The sequence below is a fragment of the Ornithorhynchus anatinus genome, chromosome 1, assembly GCF_004115215.2.
Source record: "Ornithorhynchus anatinus isolate Pmale09 chromosome 1, mOrnAna1.pri.v4, whole genome shotgun sequence".
Lineage (NCBI taxonomy): Eukaryota > Metazoa > Chordata > Mammalia > Monotremata > Ornithorhynchidae > Ornithorhynchus > Ornithorhynchus anatinus.
The window spans coordinates 118,184,601-118,192,986 of NC_041728.1; positions in this window are offsets into that span (position 1 = coordinate 118,184,601).

The following is an 8,386-nucleotide window of genomic DNA, read 5'->3' on the forward strand; positions in this document are numbered from 1 at the left end:
GCACTATACTAAGCACTTGGGAGAGTACAATACAGTAATCAACGGTCGCATTCCCTGACCACAGTGGTCTTACAGTCTAGAGTGAGGGAGACAGACATCAATACAAATAAATAAAATTAGAGATATGAACCTAAGTGCTGTGGGGCTGGAGGTGGGAAGAGCAAAGGGAACAGGTCAGGGTGATGCAGATGAGCGTGGGAGACTTGAAAAAGTCTCTACAGTCCTCTAGACTGTAAGGTCCTTGTGGGCAGGGATGTATCTACCATTTCTCTTATACTGTACTCTTCCAAGTAGGCAGTGGGCAGTAAGCAGTCAACAAATACAATTGATTGATTGAGAAAGGGAATAATTGCTTTGTGAAGCCACCCATAAACCAAGCAATCTTAGGGAATTCTCCAGACTTGAGTTTCTCTATCCATAAAGTCAAATTAGCTCTAAGCCAGTTTTCTCGGCAGTAAATCCGTGGCAACTTGCTTACCCCCTAAACCGACCCTTATGATTTCAAATACCACATACATTTTCTCATCCCTAATTCATTATTCTTCTCAGTGAGTCTTTTTGGGAGTTCACACTGCCCCTACTCGAGGGATATGGAAATTAAGTCCAAAGAGGTTAAAGAATTTGTCAATGCCACCCGGCAGATCTGCAACAAGGGCAACGTGGCCTGCCGCTGCTGTACTGGAACAGATCGTCCCGCCAACAGGACCTGGGGCTTCTCCTGAACTGTTGCTTATTTAACTTAAAGTCTGAATTGCTATTCTGAATAAATTTGAAGAAACTAAATGTGCTAAGCGTCTTTTTCTCTCCAAGGTGCGGGTTATGGTGATACTGTATTTAATTAAGTCGCAAGAAGAAGGTGAAAAATTGGAACAAAAAGTGTTGGTCTCCCCTCAGGGTAATGCAAACTATCTACCTCTCTGATTACTGACCAGAATGGAGGTTAATTGTTGCTTGCTGCGCCTTTGACTGTGTTTCTTCTGATTCCCGGGCAACTATTCAATCATATCCTATCCATTGTAATTAAAGTAAGGAACTTGCTTCTGCTTCAGATATCAAATAAGATAATCTAATGCTTTGGAAATCAAGTTCAGAAGCAAGTTAATAGGACCCCCGCTGGAAATGTGTGAAATTATGTCACCCTGTGGTATAATCCTCTTTGGCAGACTGTTAACTTCTAGTGGGCAGGAAATATGACACCAACTCTGTTGCAGGGTATCGTTCCAAGTGGTCCGCACAAAGTAAGGGGACAATAAATATGATTGATTGATTGATCGAAGGGACGCATCCTCTACCCTGAATTCCTCCTGACCTTTGACTCCAGTTCTCTTACAGAGATATGGGTCATGGACTCGGGTTTGGGCTGTCAGTAGCCACCCATTCACACACATCGATAGAAGGATGGTTTATAGGGTCAGTCGGTTTATTAAGAGTCCACAACATCCTTGAGACGACTCAACAGCGAAGACAAGACAATATACTAAGCACTATACTAAGTTGCAGGTCCTCCCACAAGTGATGGCTCAGTGGAAAGGGCCTGGTCTTGGGAGTCAGAGGTCATGGGTTCCAATCCCGGCTCCGCCACTTGCCAGCTGTGTAACTTTGGGCAAATCACTTAACTTCTCTGTGCCTCAGTTACCTCAGCTGTAAAATGGGGATTAAAACTGTGAGCCCCCCCCGCCCCGGGACAACCTGATCACCTTGTAACCCCCCAGTGCTTAGAACAGTGCTTTGCACATAGTAAACGCTTAACAAATACCATCATTATTATTATTATTATTAATGTGTATACATGGGTACTTGTTAAGCACTTACTATGCGACAAGCACTGTTCTAAATTTACAAGGACTGTAAACTCCTTGTGAGCCCAGGAATATGTCTATCAACTCTATGATTTTTCAAAGCATTTGGTGCAGCACTCTGCATACACTAAGTGCTCAATAAATACCATTGATTGGTAGATTAATTAGTAGTTGTAATAGTATGTATTAAGCATACATACTATCTGAGTCCAGGCTCAGACTAGTCTCTACGTAGCAGGAATTTCTACCTTGCAGTTTTCTATCTTAGCACTTCATTAGCTTGTATCTACTCCAGCACTTAGTACAGTGCCTGGCCCAAAGTAAGCGCTTAACCAGTACCACGATTATTGTCATTTGCATGATTAATATCAATTTTGACATGTTGGATAATAAACTTTAGCAACCTAGAAAACAAACACCTGCCTTCTCCCTCTGACCCATCTCCTGTCCTTTTTTTGTGGATGATATTTGTTAATCACTTACTACGTGCAGTAATAATAATAATAATGGTATACGTTAAGCGCTTACTATGGGCCAGGCACTGAACTAAATGCTGGAGTAGATACAAGCTAATCAAGTTGGACACAGTCCATGTCGCACAGTATGAACTGCCATTTTATAGATGAGGGAACTGAGGCACAGAGAAATGAGGTGACTTACCCAAGGTCACACAGCAAGTAAATGGTGGAGATGGGATTAGAACTCAGGGCCTTCTAACTCTCAGGCCCTTGTTCTGGGAGCTCTGCCATTTGTCTTCTGTGTGACCTTGGCAAGTCACTTAACTTCTCCAGCCCTCAGTTTCCTTGTCTGAAAAGGGGGGATTAAATCGTACTCCTTTCCTCTTAGACTGTGAACCCCATGTAGGGCAGGGACAAGCCCTGTGTCTCAGAGGGCTAAGCCTCCCTAGCCCCCAGTCCTTTGACAAATGGCATTTATTGATGATGCTGATATTTTTTAAGCCCTTACTATGTGCCAAGCACTGTTCTAAGCGCTGGACACTTACCCTGTGCAGATCAGCTGGGAGAGTACAATTCAACAAGCCACGGAGGAGCAGAGGAGAAGAAGGTTTATCCTCTGGAGAAGCAGTATGACCTACTGGAAAAAGCACAGGCCTGGCAGTCACAGAACGCAGGTTCTAATCCCAGCTCTGCCATTTGTCTGCTGCGTGACCTTGGGCAAGTCACTTAACTTCTCTGTGCCTCATTTACTTCATCTGTAAAATGGGGATTAAGTCTGTGAGCCCCATGTAGGACATAGATTGTGTCCAACTTGATTACCTTGTATCTACCCCAATGCTTAGTACAATGCCTGGCAAATAATAAGCGCTTAACAAATACCACACAATAAATAGACCTGAGTTCTAATTCAGAGTTTGCCATTTGTTTTCTATGTGATATTGGGACAGTCACTTAGCTTCTCTGGGCTTCACTTTCCTTATCTGTAAAATGGTGATTTTAATCCTTCTCCCTTCCTCTTAGACTGTGAACTCCATATGAGGCAGAGACTGTGTCCAACCTGAGTATCTTGTACCTACCCCAGTGCTTAGTACAGTGCTTGGCACACACTGAGCCCTTAACAAAAATGAATATAAAAGAAAAATGAAAGGACAGTTGTGTGGGGTTCAATCGAGTAGCTTCAGTCTAAGGAATCATTTTCAGAGCTGATTATGAGCTCCTTGAAACCAAGAACATCATTTTATTTTTACTTTGTACCATTCCACAGTTCTTCTCCTCAAACTATGTGCACTTTGTAAATGCTCTTGATTAATCGACTAGCCAACTATTATGTAGAAATTATCCCAGCCTTCGGGGCTGCTTACTCTGGCCCCTGGGACTACCTCTAGCCTGCCCTGCTGCTTGCCACTAGCCAAAAAGCCATCTGAGGTGCAGCAATTTTCAGAGCTACTTTAGGTGTTGATTTTCTCACTCTGCATTTTAATCACTGGTATTAGACTTGAGAAAGCTTTGTGATGCTGATTTAGGTTCCTTGTGAAACTTCACAAGGATTCCTTCTTTAAAGCTGAAAGGGGAAGCAGGGGATATATATTGGGGTTAGCCAGATTTAAAAATAAGTAGGTCAGAGAAGAGAGAGGGGCTTTGGAAATTCACAAAATTGAGTTCCTGCAGTTTCCCAGTTCTCAGAATGATATTCACAGGAGCTTAGAAGCTGTGGGGGTGGGATGGCTGACACTGGAATCAATCAATCAATCAGTGGCATTTATTGAGCACTTACCGTGTGCAGAGCACTGTACTAAACACTTAATAACTGTGATATTCGTTAAGTGCTTACTACTATGCCAGGCACTGTACTAAGTACTAAATACAAGATAATAATAAGAACAATAACAATAATAATAATAATGTTGGCATTTGCTAGCACTTACTATGTCCTGAGCACTGTTCTAAGCACTGGGGTAGATACAGGGTAATCAGGTTGACCCATGTGAGGCTCACAGTCTTCATCCCCATTTTACAGATGAGGAAACTGAGGCACAGAGAAGTGAAGTGACTTGTCCAAAGTCACACAGCTGACAAGTGGCGGAGCCAGGATTAGAACCCATGACCTCTGACTCCTAAGCCCGGGCTCTTTCCACTGAGCCACGCTACTTGTTGGACACGGTCCCTGTCCCACCTGTGGCTCCCCGTCTTAATCCCCATTTTACAGATGAGGAAACTGAGGTCCAGAGGAGTTAAGTTACTGGCACAAGATCGCACAGCAGACAAGTGGCAGAGCTGGGATTAAGAACCCAGGTCCTCTGACTCCCCGGTTTTTGTCTTTCCCCTAGGCCATGCTCCTTGGGAGGCACTAGTCACATAAGGAACACCATCTTGGCTGTGACCCTGGGCCCTTCCTGTGTCCGTATCTCTCTTGCTCCTTCGGCTTCCTTTCCCCTGGTGAGGGGGGAAGAATCACAATGGGCAAAATCAATTTCAGAGCTTTTCCCCTGGAAGACAGTGACCCCTGACTGGGTAGTTCATTTCCTTAATCTTCTCACAGAATGGAGATAAGGGCAGGGCCAAGTTCAATCTGATCTGGCTAGAAATGGGTTTACTCAGCAGAACTATATCTGAATGTGCCAACCACCAGATATGAGGCCACCATCAAATTGGATTTCCTTTTTCCACTATATGCAACAGAGACCCAAGGAAGTTCAAGGGGTATAAAAGCCAGAAATGTGAGAAGATGGGGACATTGTCACTCCTCACCGAGAGTTGTCAATCCCTGTGCTGAAGAAATGGGTAGGAGAGGTTGACAGATTACCTGAAACCATTTGGTTCAAGCCTCTAGAAATCATATCTCTAACAGCATTTTAAGAAAGAAGTCGGTGGTAACCCTCAGCTGGTGTAGTGACTATTTTTGCTCTGTAATAATAATAATAATAATGATGATGATGATATTTGTTAAGCACTTACTATGTGCCAAGCACCGTTCTAAGCGCAGGGGTAGATACAAGGTCATCAGGTTGTCCCACATGGGGCTCACGGTCTCATTAATCCTCATGTTACAGATGAGGTAACTGAGGCACAGAAAAGTTAAGTGGTTTGCCCTAGGTCACACAGCAGACAAGTTGTGGAGCCGGGATTGGGACCCACATCTTCTGATTCCCAAGCCCATGCTCTTTCCATTAACCCATGCTGCTTCTCAGACAGTAAGCAGTCAATTAATACCATTGATTGATTGATTGATTGACAGTTGACCCCTCCATTCTGGCCCCCGCCAGGAGATTTGCAATCATCAGGGGAAACTTTTTCATTTTTCTCATATCTGAGCTTGTAAGGCATTTAGTCTTCAGTCACAAGGACAGGCAAATCTGAGCCCGAAAAAATTTTAACTAAGTCTAGTGGGGCTGCGGACTCTGGAAAGAAACGAGAGTCTCCTTCGTGTTTTGCGTCAGATAAACTGGGCTGAGCCACGCAGTGCTGTGGGATTTATGGAAAATATTCCATCCAATCGAAGGCAAAGTTGTCGGTGGGTCTGAGAAGAGATGACCGTAGTCTCGGCCCCCTTCCCCGACTCCTTGTGTTCGTACCTCGTGACGTTAGACCGAGTGCAGAGAAAGGAGTTAAGTAGCTGCAAGGGAGGTCTAAATTAAGGCTTCTGAACTTGAGGAGGTTTCTTCAAGTTTCGCACAGGGAGTGTTGATGCAAATGGCGAAACAAAGAGATTTCCATATTTTCGTGTATTGTGGAATTGGACTCCAGGAAAAGGAAGATGGAGGGAGACAAGTGCTCATCAAATTCCCTTATAGAAAGGATTTATGGTCCCAAAGGAAGAACCCCCAACCTGTGAAAGCGAGAGAGTCTTCTGGATCAGGGACTTGTAGGCCTTTGGGCCAGCCCGACTCCCCTCTACTCTTCTTTGTTCTTGGAATAAAACTTCGGCCTCCGTCGTAGTCAATCTGACATATAACTCAGCTCGAAATGAGCTTCTTTCTCCCCTCCGTAAAATGAATTATTTGCCTTCCTGATGTACTTTCGGAGTAGAGAGTTTTAGCTTGAAGTTTAAAATGTGTGTGTTAAATGCATTTTCATTTAATCAAATAAATGTTTCGAGGTGATGAATTTTCACAGAAAGACAAGATAACGTTAAAGTTGCCCAAAACATCATAACGAAACTAGGAAAATGGCTTATTTAAGTGTGATTGCAGGCGATGAATCCCCCTGTAACGGCAGAGTGCAGGGAGTTTGAGAGCAACAGCTCTGGCAGCAACACGAAGGAAACCATCACTGGACAGAATTATGGCGCCGCCTGGTGACCAGAAAATATTTATACAGGAAGATAATTAATAATAAAAATAATAATAAAAATAATAATTGTGGTATTTGTTAAGCACTTACTATGCGCCAGGCACTGTACTAAGCAGAGGGGTGGATAGAAGCAGCGTTGAGAAGCAGCGTGGCTCAGTGGAAAGAGCACGGGCTTGGGAGTCAGAGGTCATGAATTCGAATCCCAGCTCTACTTGTCAGCTGTATGACTGTGGGCAAGTCACTTCGCTTCTCTGTGCCTCAGTTACCTCATCTGTAAAATGGGGATTAAGACTGTGAGCCTCACTTGGGACAACCTCATTACCCTGTATCTACCCCAGCGCTTAGAACAGTGCTCTGCACATAGTAAGCGCTTAACAAATACCAACATTATTAGAAGAAAATCGGGTTGGATACAGTCCCTGTACCATGAGGGGCTCACAGTCTCAATCTCCATTTTACAGATGAGAGAACTGAGGTCCTGAGAAGTGAAGTGATTTGCCCAAGGTCACGCAGCAGACAAGCGTGTCTGCTTGCTAGAAGCAGCGTGGCTTAGTGGAAAGGGCCCGGACTTGGGAGGTAGAGGACGTGGGTTCTAATCCCAGCTCTGCCACTTGTCTGCTGGGTGACCTTGGGTAAGCCATTTCACGACTCTGTGCCTCAGTTACCTCGTCCGAAAAATGGGGATTTAAGACTGTGAGCCCCACGTGGGACAACCTGATTATCTTGTATCTACCTCAGCGCTTAGAACGGTGCTTGGCACATAGTAAGTGCTTAACAAATACCATAAATATTATTATTATCATTAAGTGGCAGAGCTGAGATTAGAACCCATGGCCTTCTGATTCCCAGGTCCATGCTCTATCTACTATGCCATGCTGCTTCTCTAATGTGATTTGTTTCGTCGAGAGTCTGGAAACCAAGCCACGAGGGAGCTGAAGAAGGCTGAATGATTGAACGGTAGGGGTGAGCTGTGTTAAATAGCAACTCTGGTATTTGTTAAGCACTTACTGTGTGCCAGGCACTGTTCTAAGCGCTGAGGTGGATTCAAGCAAGTCGGGTTAGCCACAGTCCCTGTCCCATTTGGGGCTCACCGTCTCATTCTCCATTTAACAGATGAAGTAACTGAGGCCCAGAGAAGTGAAGTGACTTGCCCAAGGTCACACAGCAGACAAGTGGTGGAGCCAGGATTAGAATCCGAGAACTTCTGTCTCTCAGGCCCATCTTCTGTCCACTAAACTCTGCTAAAGATAATATCACCTGGGACAGCAAGCAATCTAACGTAGAACTGCACTGCACTATTACTTATGAGAACCTATTCATTTACAGTTGCATTTAACTTATGTGAAACGGTGTCTGGTATCAGATGTTTATCCAAGGACAGGTACACGGCACTCAGCACATTGGAATATATATTTATATATGATTGTATCTGTGACAAATAAACAGAGATGAACAGTTCTGCCAGTTTACTCTTCAGAGTGCGGAAGGGCCAAATTAGCAAATATAAATAAGAAACAGGGAGGCACTCACCCTACTCCCACCTTCCCCCCTATATTCCATTGGTCGGCCAATCAATCATATTTATTGAGCACTCACTGTATGCAGATGATGATGAGCGTGGTTCAGTGGAAAGAGCCCGGGCTTGGGAGTCAGAGATCATGGGTTCGAATTCCGGCTCTGCTACTTGTCAGCTGTGCTACTGTGGGCAAGTCACTTCACTTCTCTGTGCCTCAGTTACCTTATCTGTAAAATGGGGATTAACTGTGAGCCTCATGTGGGACAACCTAATTACCCTGTATCTCCCCCAGCGCTTAGAACAGTGTTCTGCACATAGTAAGA